General features: G+C 40.6%; 1 pseudogene across 1 annotated transcript in view; it reads right to left on the bottom strand.

Annotated features, from left to right (window-relative positions):
• Positions 1–243: 243 nt before the first annotated feature.
• The window catches only part of LOC307019854 (solute carrier family 22 member 4-like), a 28,798-nt pseudogene continuing 11,615 nt past the window's right edge, over positions 244–17,426 (bottom strand). The window contains exons 11-23 of the transcript XR_013810567.1: positions 17,105–17,271; positions 15,685–15,867; positions 10,095–10,198; positions 9,730–9,884; positions 9,442–9,613; positions 9,157–9,289; positions 8,828–8,922; positions 7,865–8,079; positions 3,653–3,835; positions 3,333–3,468; positions 2,917–2,930; positions 586–710; positions 244–300 (exon numbers count right to left, since the gene is read on the bottom strand). The product of XR_013810567.1 is annotated as a solute carrier family 22 member 4-like (transcript). The remainder of the gene's footprint in view (positions 301–585; positions 711–2,916; positions 2,931–3,332; positions 3,469–3,652; positions 3,836–7,864; positions 8,080–8,827; positions 8,923–9,156; positions 9,290–9,441; positions 9,614–9,729; positions 9,885–10,094; positions 10,199–15,684; positions 15,868–17,104; positions 17,272–17,426) is intronic.

Here is a 17,426-nt window from a genome sequence, read left to right as displayed (position 1 = left end):
CTTCTATAAACTCTAAGAAGTGATGCCACCATCATCATATCCTCTCAAGAGTCAAGTAGATGATGAGGATAAGGAGGGGTTGGTTTTGGTGGCTATATTAAAGAATGATATGAGATGTTTTGTTGCAGTTTTTGTTGCCATTATCTTGTCTAAACATCCAGTATCAGGAAGTTCTGTGGTTGTTTGGGTACAATACCTTGTTGTTTTTTTCAGCTACGGTGACTGTATGTGTTACCCCATAAGCTACCCACCTTTCTCTTTTTTGCATCTGTTGAATAGTTTGATGTTGTCCAAAACTCTCTGCCAGGAAAATAACAGAAAAGGCAGAAACAACAGCCAGAGTCCCCAGTGTGATATAAGGCAGGTACTCAAAATATTCACCTGTACAAGGAGAAGGGGAAATAAAAGTGTGTACAGAGCACCCAAACAACAAATAGGTGCTGATTATCCACAGAAATGTGTCGATGTGCTTACACAAATTCAGGTTAAACTAGATAGTACCTGATATTGAAGACAAATTGACTCACTCAGCTGTAACAAAAAAGGAGCAAGGCAGCTTCCTATTCTGGAAACAGTAATGCAAACGCCTTCCGCTGTGTTCCTGAGCACTGTTGTGTAAAGCTCTGCAGTGTAGGCGTACATCAGGGATGAACCGTTGGTGATAACAAGTTTACCCAGCATCTCCAGAGCGACAGCCAGCTCTGATAGAGCTGAAACGCAAGAAATGGATTAGCAACAGAATAGAATGAAAACAATACCTGACCCTAAATTATCTACTCTGTGAATTACTAACTGCATTGGCCAGGTTTTTACAAGGTAGAATAATGTATTGAATCAAAAATATTATATCTCTGTATCCAGCGCAAGTCTGACAATGTTATATTAGTACATTGCTGAATCTGTGGAGTACTCTAAGACTGAAAGCATTTGCTTGGAAGCATTGCAGTACCATGATGCACCACATCATGACACTGCTTACTTTGAGGCAGCAGTTGAATAAGATACAAATGACAGAGTCAACGTGGGAAGTATTTCAGTGCCGGCCAGCAGGACATGTAAGCTGGAGGTTTTCCAGGCACTTCAGCCTACCAAGACACTCAGAATATGCTCTGGGAAGACATAGGTAAGGAGGCCTATACCTCCCTAGCCTGCTGCCAGCATGATCCAGCCTGACATGGGTGGAGAGAAATGGATAGATGCATGGTGAGATAAACGTTGCTTGTTTTGAGTACAACCCACCACCAGAGAGGTATGTAGAGGAGGCCAGGCAGAGAGATAGCAATCAGGTAAAAAGTAAGCAAAGAGAGGCAGCATCATGTAGCCAACTGCAAAACAAAGAGAAACACCTAGTGATGGGAACAAGACCCGTACATCACCAGTCAAGATCTCAGTGGACAGGAAGAGAGAGAAATATATTAGAGAAGTTCAGGTGAAGATAATAGTGGCTGGACTACCCTAGACTAACTCATGACTTTATGAGCTTTTTTCAGCAGAGAAAAAAGAAAATCGTAGATATTCATTTGATCGTTAAAACTGTAAAATAGTAGATTCTTCATTTTTTAAATCACCTCTATCAGGATGATTGCATTGCACCAATCTTGAGTCAGGTTTTCCTCAGGAATCAGGCAGTGGTGTCTGGGAATGTCTGTCAGGAAGACAACAGAGAAAATGCCAATCCATTGGGCACGATGCTGGCAGAGAGCAGGAAGAAGACAACCTGCTGGAAACGTCCCCACTGACCCAGAAAAGCAATTGTCTCATCGTAATCCTTCATATCATTATCCTAACTGTCCCCTCCAATGTTTTGCAAAAAAGACCGGTTTTCCCTCTCCAAAGCTGTGAGCTAGCCACGCTCCTGTACTAGGCCAATGCTAAGATTAAAAAAGAGAGTTTTACAATATTTCTGTTATATTATTGCTATCATTTCCTCTTAGGACTTTTGTTACTACCATCATTTATTTATAGTTTTTTTTTACCTGTGCTAGTTAACTTTTTTTTTTACAGCTACTTATTTGGCTGTTGAGTCATTGGTTTTTATTTGACGTGTTTTAGCCTCTTATATTTAATGTTGCCCACTTATTTATTTTCTTGCCTTCCATGCACCATCCCTTTGCTGTTGTAACAACATATTTCCTGCTGAGGAACAAACAATGTTCAATACCCTAGACATACGGTATCTGTCAGGGAAACAATTATAACTATAAACAACCCTTGTAGTACTTGTGATGAAAAGATTGCAATGTAGATCAAGTCAATCAAGTCAGGAAGTTCTCCCAGCAACATTGTTATTATTTTTTTATTTTTTTATTGCATTTACAGGTTATATATTCCAAAGGTTAAACAAAGATATTAATACCAGATCCAATAGCTTTTTGACAAAGCAGTATGGTGTCACAACAAACATGCCAACTGTGCGACATTTGTCTAGTGAAAATGTTGCGCTTTTCAATGTTGTTCAAAAAGAAAATAGTGCAGTGTTTTAATATTAAAGCTCTGTTTTGATATTTGTAATTTTCTTAGCTTGCAAAGAGCGCACGCACAATTTACTTTGTTCCAAAATTATTAAGGCCATATTTGCATCATACTGCTCCATAATGCTAATTATCATTGTAAAAAAAGGTCTGTGCTGACCAGCCATATGAAGTATTATGATACTTGGCCTTATACATCATGATAAAAGGCTTCATAGCCTTCTATGATTTTGAGATAAAGTAATCTGAATATTTGTGAGCGCTTGTAAATGTGATAAAAGGCTTCAAACTATTAAAATTATGTTCGTAAGGCATTATAGACATACAGTAAGTGCAAACAACAGTGTTATCAGAACCGTATACAGCAGTATAATATTTATGTTTGACAATCAGAGTCTACTTTCCAAATGCACCACAGGTTTCAAATGTTCTTTTCTTGTGATACATGGGCACTTCATGCTGTAGTGATGAAAGACAACAAAAATAAAACAATAATTAGATTTTCAAAAGGAAAAAATAAATAAAAATAGACTGATGACACCATCATAACATTCTCTCAGATTGACATGGATAATTACAATGAGAGACGCTGGGTTTTGGTGGTTATATTAAAGGTACCATGAGATTTTTTGTTGAAGTTTTCTTTGTTCTAATTCATTGCTATAAGTGAATACATATATTCAAACACTGCTTTCTTGGTATGAATGTGTCAACAAGGAGAGAGTTAAGTATTGAGAGTGTTTTGCACGTTTCTTTAAATCTAATGAATTATTTTTCAGCTACAGTAAGTGTGTCTAATACTCAGTGTAATTTCTGTGTTTTATAATGTTGATGAAGAAATAGTTAATGCTAGATACCCACCTTTCTCTCTTTTGTATTTGCTGAATAGTTTGAGGTAGAGGTTTTCCAAAACTTTCCGGCAGGAAAAGAGCTGCAAAGGCAGAAACAACAGCCAGAGTCCCCAGTATGATATAAGGCAGGTACTCAAAAGATTCCCCTGTATAAGGAGAAGGCAAAATCAGGAAGAGGAAGATCTGGGGTCCTACACATGTGCACTATAAACATTTACAGGATGTGAAATCAGAGCATCCAAACTATTAAAATGGCAGCTTATCTTCACAAATTCAATACGTTAAGTTTGGATCAAACAAATATCTACTATTGAAGACAAATTGACTCACTCAGCTGTAACAAAAAAGGAGCAAGGCAGCTTCCTATTCTGGAAACAGTAATGCAAACGCCTTCCGCTGTGTTCCTGAGCACTGTTGGGTAAAGCTCTGCAGTGTAGGCGTACATAAGGGATGAACCGATGGTGATAACAAGTTTACCCAGCATCTCCAGAGCGACAGCCAGCTCTGATAGAGCTGAAACGCAAGAAATGGATTAACACTGCTTCTCATCCCAGCTTACACCCCCCTCAGAAGTAACACCAAGCCGGTGGTCAAATATATCAGAACCTGGCCCGAGGGAGCACTCTCACAACTGCAATACTGCTTCGAACACACAGCATGGGACATATTAGAAAAGACAGACTTGGAGGAACACACAGAGGCTGTCTTACTCTACATCAAGTTCTGCACAGACACTGTAACTGTGGAAAAACGCATTCAGGTCTACCCAAACCAAAAACCATGGATGACAAGAGCGGTGCGGTCTCTCCTTCCCGTGACACAGCCTTCACGTCGGGGGACGCAGCCCAGTACAGCTTGGCAAGGGCAAATCTGAGGAGAGGCATCAAGGCTGCAAAGGAGGACTACAAGGGAAAAGTGGAGGAGAATCTCGCTCATAACAACACACAGTGCGTTTGGCAGGGCCTTCACCAGCTAACTAACTATAAGGGCAAAACATCTGGCACTACTAGAGCTGACGCCCACCTTGCAGAGGAACTAAACCATTTCTTTGCCCGCTTTGAGGCTAGCAGACCCCCCCACTTTTCTACCCTGTCCCTGCTAACTACCAGCTCCATACCACCTCCCACTCTCAAAGAACATCAGGTGAAGCAGACGCTGACGTCTGTGAATCCTGGAAAAGCCGCAGGAGCCGATGGAGTACTCGGAAAAGTACTCAAAGCTTGTGCTGACCAGCTTTCAGGGGTCCTGACCAGGATATTCAACCTGTCCCTGTCACTAGCTTGCATTCCATCCTGTCTGAAAACGGCTACCATCATTCCTGTCCCCAAAAAGACACCAGTCAGAGAGCTCAATGACTACAGGCCCATAGCCCCTAACATCGGTGGTGATGAAATGTTTTGAAAGACTGATAGCCGACTACATCAAAGCCAGCCTCCCACCCTCCCTCGACCCTCATCAGTTTGCCTATAGAGCCAACAGATCCACGGATGATGCCATCGCCACGGTCCCTCACACAGCTGTGAGCCACCTAGAAGGCCCAGGCAACTATATAAGGATGCTGTTTGTCGATTTTAGCTCAGCTTTTAACAACATCATACCTGACATACTAGTGGAAAAACTGTCAAGCCTAGGTTTCCCCTCCATCGTATGCGCCTGAATTAATCATTTCCTTACAGACCGTCCTCAGACAGTGAAAATAGGCCCTTATTGCTCCTCCACCCGCACCCTCAGCACTGGCTCCCCGCAGGGCTGCGTGCTGAGCCCTCTACACTCTCTACACACGACTGCTCTCCCATTCACCCCTCCAACTCCATAATCAAATTTGCAGATGACACCGTGGTCGGCCAAATATATAAGGGAGACGACAAGTCGGCATACAGAGACGAGATCCTGAAGCTGTCTGCGTGGTGTTCAGCAAACAACCTACATCTGAACACAAGCAAAACAAAATAAATCATCATAGACTTCAGAAAGCACCGTCCAGAACAAGCCCCCCTTCACCTCAATGGAGAGAGAGTGGAGAGGGTCTCCACCTTTAAGTTCCTGGGGGTTCACATTTCGGAGAGCCTCAGCTGGACAGCACACACCACTGCAGCAGTTAAGAAGGCCCAGCAGCGACTACACTTCCTGAGGGTGCTTCGGAGAAACCGACTGAACAAGAAGCTGCTGGTGTCCTTCTACCGGGCGACAATCGAGAGCGTGCTGCCATACTCCATCTCGGGGTGGTATGCAGGATGCTCAGCTGCGGACAAGAAAGCCCTGCAGAGAGTGATCAGGATGGTAGAGAAAACCATCGGCTGCCCCCTGCCCTCTCTGGAACACATCTCCACCTCCCGCTGCCTCAGCAGAGCTAACAAAATAATAAAGGACAGCTCTCATCCAGGTCACAGACTGTTCTCTCTCCTGCCTTCTGAGATACAGGAGCTTCAAGTCACGGACAAACAGACTCAAAAACAGTTTCTACCCCTGGGCCGTCAGGCTGCTTAACCACCACACATAATGCAATAACCGTAACCACTCTCACACATACACACACTTTAATGCACTTTATATACTATTTTTATATACATATTTTAAACTATTTATTCCCCCGTATGTTGTCTGTCCTATTGCCGTGTTTTTTAGTGTTATGTATTTGTTTGTATTTTTTGCACACCGGGACAGAGTTGCACTCTGAATCTCGTTATATACTCTGTGTATAATGACAATAAAAGGCTTTAACTTTAACTTTAACAACTGAATGTGAGTATTTTTGTATCAAATGTTCTCCTTTGCTTGAGTGACTCCAAAGCTTTATTCAAGTCCTCCTCTTTCTCTTAACAATTATTCCACTTACAAAGCCTTCTTAAAAAGGAACGCTCTCTCTCTCTATATATATATATATATATATATATATATATATATCAAATTAGCACCAAACCAAAATGTACACATGTGCTCGTAATATCAACAATTATGGTTTTAAGTTCTAAGTGATGGCACGAGAAGTAAGTGGGAGGGAAGTGACCCCTAAGTACCTTTCTTAATTTGGCATCATTGCTGGTTTGATCCCAAGAAAATCTCTCAATGAGGAAAAAGAAGGACAGCCGGGTCCAGATGTATGTCTCCCCCTCTCATCATGTAATGTAAAATCGACGAGCTAACAGCGTTAACCTGGAGTCAGATGGAATATTTGGAGTGCAGTTTACTTTGATAATGAGAACATGGCTGTACAAGGATATATCTAATGACAACATTTCCATCGAGCTTCATTACATCTTCACCATGAGCCTGAGTGATCAGAGCAGGGACGTGCACAGACATTTGGAGGGGCTATTGCTCTAAACTGGAAAAAGGGCCTCCCCCCGGAAAAAAACATAAGACGTCTTTCGAAATGTGTAACTTCTTTTTAATGTAAAAGAAACCAAACTATTATTACATCAACTAAATTGAACAGTAATTCACATCTCATAACAAAATAAGCTAAGGCGACTACTTGCATTCGGTGACTTTTTAAAAATGAAAACCAGGGACATTTTTTGTTTTGCGGTCCATATCTCATTAAAATATTTAATGTTAGTAACTATTAAGGACAACATGGGGACAATTCTGTTCTAATGTAGTATGACCATTGTAACTGCTGTGCAGTCCAGACATACTGATAAAATAGGGCCTCTAACTAATTACCTTAAATAACCTCAAATTAATGAAACCAGTTCAATATGCATTATTCGTATTCTTATCATGAGCGCAGTAACGGTAAGGTATCTAATTACTTATTTATTTATTTAGTATTCCATAACTTAATAACAGAGATGGTCAAACTAAAGTGGTAGAGACATGCCAGAAATCCTACAATGATAAACAGACATTGAACTGTTCACCCGTGAGAGGGCAATCAAGAAAAGAGAGCAAGCGGCCCCGTTGAGGGAGCTTACAGATGAAAAGACACAGAAACACAGAAGCACAATAACAACAAGTAGGCTATATTTAGGTGTTTTTTTTGTAAATAACCAACGGTATCAAGAGGAAGTAAAGTCCCCTGGTTTGTCCCCTATACCCTAACTGCCATGAGACAATTCAAAAGCAAGTTTCCAAAATCCGACACTGAGGTGGTCTTAACGCACCGTCAGATGACAGCGCTGACAAAGTGTGTTTCCCGCAACGAGACTCTACAATACTAATTGTGGGCTTATCATGTTGATTCGGCCACAACAGGAAAAAGAAAAACAAACTTTCGCTCACTCCAGAGGGGCAGGTCAGCCAAAAAGGCCAAACAGGCCGTTGCCCAGGCAACGTTAGCCCGTACGGCCCGTACCTGCTGTGCACGTCCCTGGGGATCAGAGGGTCTCTGTGCTGTGGAGGACGCTCTACCTTGTTCATGTGCTTAAGACGCCGCGTCCCAGTGGCTACTCTCATTGCACATTTTTACTCTTACTTCCTATGTTTGTATAAATAGTTATTGACCTTAGTCCAATATGGGCACCTGTAATAAAACATAATTTCCCCCCGGAATAAATGAAGCATTCTGATTGATTGATTGAACGTGTAGTGACTGCTTACTTTCAGGCACCAGTTGAATGAGAAACAGTGACACTCCACCAAGGAGTAAGATAAAGATGACAGAGAGTCGGCGTGGGAAGTATTTCAGTGCCAGCCAGCAGGACGTGTAGGCTGGGACCTCTGCAGCTGCTGAGAGGAAGCAGCTGATGTAGGGGTTAGCATGAAGCCGGGATGTGTTCAGGGACAGGCCATAGTACCCAATACTCAAAGAGAACCTGGACATACACAGACCAAAGAGATGTTTGTTATTAAGTTATGAATATATTGAAAATGTATGATCCAATATGTTTATAGAGAGCTTTGTCAAATGGGGCAACTTCAATCATTAAAGCTCAATGTGATCAAAACCAATGAGCAGGTTGTGGAAAAAGAACACCATTGTAGGACGTTTTAGCCATGACAGTAGACATCGCTACAAATATAGATGTTGCAGCTAATGTTATGAGTTTATGTTGTGATTTTCTAGTCTACCAACCACTAAAAAGGACTTAACCCCACATAGCATCATTCTTCCATTTGCACACACAATAAAACACAAAAACTAATGGCAAGAGCTGAAATGCCAGATGCCAACCTACTCATCAGGACCGTTTAAGGGCCAAGTGCTTTGGAGGAGCCGAGGAGTTGTACCTGCATTCCAACTGTGGGTATGAATTTAAATCTCATTATCTTTCTTAATCAGACATAAATCTGTAAGACTCATCTGCTATTACTTTAATAGGTATGCGGGTGTGATCTAAAATTCAATATGATGGCTGGGGAGTTGTAATAAAGAACACTACTCATCACAGTAATGTGATAACTTTTTCTGCTAATGCATTACCTATTGAGTACATTCTGCTGTCTTTCCCCAATTGCTTCTCTTTACCAAGGAGTTTCACTTGGAGGTTTGGGACCAACTAATAGGAGTTACAAGTTCAGTAAAAAGGACATGAATGAACCCTGTTCAGAGTGGATACCCACCACACCAGGCAGAGAATGACAGTCGTGCTTCTAACGCTTTGTGTCTTCACCAGGCTGATAACATTGAGGTGTTCCTGAGTCTGCATGTCATCATCCTGCAAGATAATACAAAAATATAATAATATCAGTTTTACCAGCAGCTAGTTGTGTTTTAGCTAGTCTGTAACCTACCACTTTGGTGAAGAAGTAAAAATGTCAAACTGTAGGAAAAATAGCTATGAAATTTGAAAAAGGAATGCTCTTTACAGAATAAATAGTACTATTACAGTTGGCCTTAAGCATATCAACTGGCTCCTGTGCCTTCACAATCCTATTCAAGTCCGACTCACATGTGCACTGTAATCTTTAAAGATGACCGTTGGAGCCTCAACTCTGTTTGTCTTAGCTGCCTTTCTCACTATGGCTTCGGCCTCCTCCACTCTTCCCTGAGAGAGCAGCCAGCGAGGAGACTCTGGGATGAACCTTCCTCAGCATTAAAGACAGAAAAAAAAGTTAACCAGTGGGTTTAACATTTAAAACAAAAAAGAAGATGAATGCAAGTTTGAATATTTCAGGGAAATAGCCAAATAGTTGTTACCCTCTCCTGACATTTTGCTGTTATAAGTACAACTAACCACCAGAGAGGGATGTAGAGCACGCCAGGTAGAGAGATAGCTAACAAGAGAGATTTCCAGTCCCTTAAAAAAAAAGCTACGAGAGGCAGAATCATGTAGCCAATAGCAAAGCCCAGACACACACCCATAGATGAGAATATGACCCGAACATCGCCAGTCAAGATCTCAGTGCCTGTAGACAAAGAGAAATGTATGATAGAAGCAAGATGTACATGGCAAATATATGCATATCATTCAGAATCAGACATGTCTTTAAATAGTACTTTTCTTTGTTACAAGAGCATTTACCCAAAACAAAACCAGATACATAGTTGGATATCTGTCCCAAACCATTGAAGAAAATGAGGATGGTGAAAACCGTCCAAGATTGTGAAAAAGCTTGACAGAAGGAAAAAGTTGTCTGAACTGCCATGGTGGCGAAGAAAACAGGCTTTCTTCCAAACCTAGAGTGAGAAATCCAGGAAATACAGATGATAGAATACAAATTATACAAAATAACATACTAAATATAAACAAGAAATGTTTCATCAACTGTATGGATCAGAGATCATCCAGCATTATGTACCAACATAAAACTTTACAATAAGTGACGTAATACTGAGGAAAACGCCTGTTGGATTTGTAGACTTAAATATTTTCAGTGATTTCTGTACCTGTCTGAGAGCTGTCCTGAGATGAAGGATCCAACAAGATATCCCAGGAAGCAAGCTGTGGAGGTGAACGGTTGCTTCCACTGATCACTGCACACCAGGTCAAACTGGAAAAACCATACATGAAAAATGTATCAATGAATACAATGACCAAAGGAATCCATGTCAAAAACAACCTGATGAATAAGTACAAAAGTCAGTAGCTGACTAGCCTGGATGCTATACTTAACAGCTCTGTGATATAATGGTTTATCTGTTTGAATGTATAACCATTTTGTCAAAGCTGCAAATGGTAGTATGTGAATGTGCATGGTGTGGGGGAAACTGCTGTGTAGCAATGCAGGATGAGTCACCGACTCAAAAGGAGACACTGGGAGAGCTGGAACTTTGATGTCAAACACTGATGGGTTTATTTAGGAGCTTCGGCCGGAGGATTCACAAAACAATTCCAAGAGCCAGAGGTTCTGACTTCACGGTAGAGTTGCCATGTCAATTCTGAAGAACTCACCAGGACTACCCCAGACCCATGTATTTAGCTAGTTCAAAGAGAATAATCAACATTGTGCATAACAAGATAGAATCATAACACCTCTATCAGCTGACACCAACAGGCAGGAACAGGGAGGCAAAACCCTGAGAGCACAGCAGCCAAGGTTACAGGTGCGTGTGCTCAGTCAGGACAGTATGAACTGATAAACTGGGTCAAAGTTATGGGCCTTGGAAAATATTTCCCCAACAGTTATTTCCCCAACACATGGTATTTGTAGAATTGTATCCTTTTATCAAAGGAATTCTCTATCATAGCATAGGAAATGAAGAAAAACAACAGCTCAAACATCCTTTAAACAGGGTTAACTGGGAAAATGTTGTTCTCATCACCCATTAATCAGTTTAAACAGGTTATTATTTTACATTTTGAATGGCCTTTTCAGCTTCTCTTGGTGAGTTCAGCACATCTTTTTTTAAATTAGAAAATAGTCTTATGAGAACAAATAGTCTTATGAGAACTTATGAGACTAGCCAACCCAGTCTCACAAAAAAACGTGTAATAACTACGTTGGTCCACAACTTGGGACGTAGTATTTCTACAAAAACGCCTTTGAAATTGTAGGATCCCTATGTTTTTTTTCACCATTCATTCCAATGTCTATGTCACGTGATCTTCACTTTTCTCCCTGCAGAAAAAAAAAACATGGCCGAACTTTGTTTTATTCTCGTTCGAAAATGCCTATTTTAAAGTTAGTTTGGCCATTAAAATGCGTTTTGATGTCATTTGATGCGAGAAATATGAGTTGTTATTTCAGATTATGTGTGTAGTGGATGTACATGATCTTTAGTTTGCTAGTTATTACGAAGATTACTTCAGGAAAATGTGTCTATACAACGTTTTCATTGTTACCAAGGTGGTTGCTAGGGACGCTGCTATCGATATTATTTATGTTATGTTGTGTAACTGTTTAATGGTGTTATCTTTATTGCTACCCCCTTCCCCGTCAATGTATAGTGTTGGTCCACAGCGCAAACATATTAGTTTATAACAAAACCCGCATCTAAAATTGTGGCATAGATACGTTATTTTCCCCTGTGCAATTCTCCAACCCAGTCTCACATCTCACATCACATCGTCATAAACAAATACCGGAAACAGACCGAAAACATTTTTTAAAAATGAAATAATACTTTATTCCGAGTGTGCTTGCTTTTCTCTTTGAAAGTCATCACATAACGGCATTGTAATACACGGTTGGGCCGCATTAAATATTACATATCTGCCGTAGTTCTCTATTTATAGAGCCCTGAGGAACTGCCGCCAACACTGAAAACGTGACGTGGATCATAAATATATCAGCAATGAAACAACATCTTACATTTCTTTTCACACAATACGTCTCCTCGCAGTATCAACACTAATTCGGCTGACTTTTATATTTGATCCAATTGGTAGATAGGCTGTATTTACACCATAAAGGTGCACAGCTGATATAAAGGGACACCTAGTGGTTAAAGCATGTTGTTGAATTTCATTATTTTTATTATTTGATATTAATAGGATCCCTATAAAGTATATTCATTACTCGTTATTCTCTACTAATAGTTACTTAAAGACTGTATATAATGACTATTTTGCACATCCCTTTCAAGATTTCAAGATTTTTAAGGTTTATTGACATAACATATTCACAAACGGTCTAGTTATGCAATGAATTAAAAACTTGGGTCGCAGGTTCCTCAACAGTGCATTACAAGACATCTATCAATATTTGTGCATACCTCCAGCAATGTTAATGTTAAAGCACTTATTTTAAGTGATATTATATATGTATTATACTCTTATAAGATGTATGTAGATATTTCATCTCCGGCCTTGTCAGGTATTGAACAATCAATAAATAAAGAACACAGAATTATTAAATATAAAACACAGAATTTGTGTGATTATACTAAATGATTTACAAATAAACACCACTGCATATTTACAACAGTTACACATGCTGATGTAACGCAAATGTTTCCAACTTGGGATCAATAAAGTATATCTTATCTTAAGATGATCGATGGCTACTGCCATATTTGCAAAATTTGCCTCTGAACCTTGAGAAGTGCATGTTTCAGGCTTATCAATGAACAACAGGAGGGGTCACAGACATAGAACCAGCTGTTAAATAAAGCTCTTCTGACCTTAGCTTTCATGTGGGTATATATTAATACTGCCCATTATGGGCACAAGCAATTTTCACCATTTATTAATTATATGTTTTAAATTTGAGTGTTTCCTACCCCCAAAATTTCCAGGGATGTAGGCCTACACAGTTTAATACTGGCAACTTCTTATTATGGGAAATACGAAAACGTCTTTTAAAACTAAAACTCCCAGTAGAGACGTGCCATAGATAGAGAACATGTTGCGAAACACAAAAACCAGCATGTGTAGTTCTGGGGACGGGGTGGGGGAGGGGGGGACGGGGTGGACCCGTTCAAATCCAGTTTTGGACAGTCTGCCGTGGTTCCATCCCATTTCAAGTGCTGTTCGACGCTCGGCGTAAAGGCCCAGATACACCGGCCCGAAATCGGCAGTAAATGAGCGTGGGCACGCCCTATCTGGAGTGGTGTGCGCCGCACCGTCGGGTCTTTTCTGCCGACCTGACGCCTTTTCTTGCCGATTCAGCATGTTGAATCGGCGTCGGGAACACCACCGGAAGTCGGACAAAGGGATAACACTGATTGGCTGTTCAGCTAGCGAATCAGGGCATGAGAAGCGTTAACGGAAGTGAGGGAGGTAAACAAATGATTTAAAATGGAAGATGGAACACATGGACGGCTATTTCACCTCATCGGTTTATAGAGCTCCTGTTCGTTCATGTTTTCGATGGACGAGAGTGAAAATGGAAAGAAAAACGCCATTTGTTTTTTGTTTATATCAAGGAGTCTGTTCTTCTTCTCTGTCTTCCGGTTGTTGCCTCTTTCAATGATGAATACACACCAGCGACGTGCAGCCAGGGGAGGCAGGGGAGGCAGAGCCTCACCTGTCATACTCCAATGTAACGCAAAAACAACTAAAGAAAAACTAAATAGTAATAATAATAATAAAATGTGTCCACTGATCTATGTTGTAAATGTGATTAATGTATGATTCCAATCGCTTTTTAAAGTCAAAATCAGCAAATTGGCCGAGCTCCGCTACAACTACGGGTAGCGATGAGAAGTGAGGCAGGGACAAGCTCTGCTTCTCGTAAGCCCACAGTAACTTGCTGGAGCGCGGGCACTAATTTAACGCGGGCACTTATTTTGTGAGCGCGCTCAAGCCAGTTACTGTGGGGTGAGGTGAGGCACAGATGAGCTCTGCCTCACCTCAGAATGTGTCACCCCACAGAAACTGGCTGGAAAGCGGGCCCTAAGCGCATGCCTGTTACCATCTCACTGTAGGTCACCAATGTAATGTTTGTAGATCCCTTATATTAAATGTATCCTCGCCATCCATAGTCTCTAAATAACTTATTTAACGTATATATGATATTTAGGCTCGCTGGTCTCATCATATAACGGCAATGAAAAAAGCAGCAGGAGAGGCAGCCATAACCTCTGCCGCACTGAAGGGGGCGCACATGAGCCCACAGGTTCTTGTTGCTACTGTTATTCAGAGACGGTAGACACAAACAACAAACTAGACTTTTGAAACTACAGGAAGATAAGGAGGACTTTTACAAAAAACGAATAGAGATTGTTGTCCAGAAGGAGAGCATGGACTTAATCTTCAAGTCAAGGTAAGACCACAATTGTAATGAAAATGGGATCTTACTAAGAAAGAACATTATCCAATATTTAGATTTTGGGTATCCTTTTGTTGAACGGTCTGTTTAAAATGAATCGAAGCATCAGACTAAAAAAGCTTTTGAAAATAACCGAATATTTTGATTCAGGTCAAAATATAATATTTGTAAATCTGACTCTGAAAGAGTCAGTGTCTCACCAGCCATGAAGCTCACCGCACGACACTGATACACACTACCGCCGCCTGCTGGTAAGGAGAGTTATTGCCACTCACGCATGCGCAGTTCATACGTGCTCAGCTCTGATTTGCGGTGTGTTCCAGTGCGCGAAGTCGGCAAATACGCAGGAGAGTCCGGCGACACAACAGTCGTAGTCGGCGTCGGCGACTTCTCAGGTGACTGGCAGGTGTATCTGGGCCTTAACCCTCGGAGCACACTCTCCAATCACAGAGCTTGAGGACTATCACGGGGTTTGTCAAGCAAAGCGGAGAGAATACTTACTTCTGGGTGTAATATTCTCTAAAGCAAATTAGCTGCCCCGACCCTCGGTCCTGACGGATTCCAACTTGTGTTTATAATCAAACAAATAAATAAACACAAGGATAATTATGCGTTATTGTTGAGTAAATGGAGAATTGCACAGGGGAAAATAACTTATCTATGCCACAATTTTAGATGCAGATTTTGTTAAACTAATATGTTTGCGCTGTGGACCAACACTATACATTGACGGGGAAGGGGGTAGCAATAAAGATAACACCATTAAACAGTTCCACAACATAACATAAATAATATCGATAGCAGCGTTCCTAGCAACCACCTTGGTAACAATGAAAACGTTGTATGGACACAATTTCCTGAAGTAATCTTCGTAATAACTAGCAAAGTAAAGATCATGTACATCCACTGCACACATAATCTGAAATAACAACTCATATTTCTCGCATCAAATGACATCAAAACGCATTTTAATGGCCAAACTAACTTTAAAGTAGGCATTTTCCATCGAGAATAAAACGAAGTTCGGCCATATTTTTTTTTTCTGTGAAGATCACGTGACATAGACGCCAGCCATTGGAATGAATGATGAAAAAAAATGTAGGGATCTTACAATTTCAGAGGCGTTTTTGTAGAAATACTACGTCCCAAGTTGTGGACCAACGTAGTTATTACACGTTTTTTTATGAGACTGGGTTGGACTAGCCCTTCATATGTGTACAGAGATCACCTTGTAACTTGTCACCTATTTATTCCATAGATCTAAAATTCTAGAAATGTTAAGAATAGAGTCTGCTCTCTACAGCTTAAACTATAGGGACACACACCTCAGAGACCAGAGTAGACTGGTAGATGTCTTTGCTGTAGCTCCACCCGTCCACACAGCCCTCCTGCTCCAGGTCGGTGAGGTTGACGTCCCTGCCAGGAATGAAGCCCTGAGCAGAGAGGTTTCTGACCACATCCAGCCTGTACCTGCTGCATCTGCTCTGCTCCCGTTTCCCATTCACCACCTAACAGTCACATTAACGTTATTACTGTTATAAGCAAACATGTAATCAAAACAAACCCACCCATGTCAAGTGTGGTGCCATACCGTGTAATAAAAGAGTAGTATATTTTATACTTTTTACTCACTACATTTATTTTACAGAATTAGTTACTGGTCACTTTGCAGATTTAGTTTTAAATTAATATATGTTATTATAGGTTAAGTTAGCCAATGTGTGTATAAGACAATTCAAATAAACCCCACCTTTACCAAGTCCAACATTGAGGTTATGAACATATCAATACATGAATAATGATAATACAATGATATAAACTATATGGTGCTTATTTGTGTCATTCTGTATGGAGGAGTACTTTTACTTTTGGTACTAAGAGTATTTTTTGATGCTAATACTTCTGTAGCTTCACTGAAACTGTATGCCCAGGCAAACATATTAATGCGGAAATTTCACAAGTGCTCTGTAGATGTTAAGGTATCACTTTTTAAAGCTTTCTGTACACCATTGTACACGGCTCACCTGTGGAGTAACTACAAGGCTAGAAGCATACAAAAACTAAAAGTTGCATACAATGATGCTTTACGGTTGCTGCTGAGGGTACCAAGATGGCACAGTGCCAGCCAGCTGTTTGTTAACTTGGGGGTACCTACTTGTCAAGCCCTTTTAAGAAAGTTAATGTACAAATTAATGTGTCGCCTAGAGAAGACTCGGACAATCATGTTATCTCGATTTTAATTAACCCTGTGAAGAGTTCTACTCAGTTCGCGCAATAGCCTATACAGACACTGAGCATGTGTGGCTAGCTGTGATTGGACTGATTTGATGTTTTTATCTGTTTTGTGTTTAGATTTTTATCTTATTTATTGATGTGTGTCTTGTCTTTTTGTATGTAATATGGACCTTGAGTCTGAAATAAAGATTGAATTTGAAATGCAGCCCTGCAGAGTATTGTATTTTACTTCAGTAAATCATCCGATTTATTTTTCCACCCCTGGATTCAACATTATGGCATTGACAACCGTGTCCTTACATGACCTTTTCCAGCACAATCCAAAGTATAGAGACTAACATCACTTGATTCCTTTAACTTTTTACAGCAGACTCGTAAAAAAAACTAAAAACATGCTTCACATCTGAACAAAAATATTGTGAAAACAAATTAACATTTTGTTTCTGGTTTGGCTAGTGTAAGAATTCATAATGAGGGAATAAAACTGCTACATTCTTCATTTTGTATCACCTCTATGGAATCAGGCAGTGGTGTCTGGGAATGTCTGTCAGAAAGACAACAGAGAAAGCGCCCAATCCATTTGGCACGATGCTGGCACTGAGCAGGAAGAAGACAACCTGCTCGAAACGTCCCCACTGACCCAGAAAAGCAGTGGACTCATCGTAATCCTTCATAGTCTGAGTATTAACTGTTTCCTCCCAAGCTTGCAGAACATTTCCTTTTCCAACTCAACAGAATGAAGACATACAGTTTCCAGTCTCTTAAACTGTGAGATAGCCACACCCTTTACTAGATAACCATGCATGCCAACAAAGAAATAAAAAAGGAAGAA

Source organism: Notothenia rossii, assembly GCF_949606895.1.
Source record: "Notothenia rossii genome assembly, chromosome: 9".
Taxonomy (NCBI): domain Eukaryota; kingdom Metazoa; phylum Chordata; class Actinopteri; order Perciformes; family Nototheniidae; genus Notothenia; species Notothenia rossii.
This window is presented reverse-complemented; position numbering and strand designations above follow the sequence as displayed.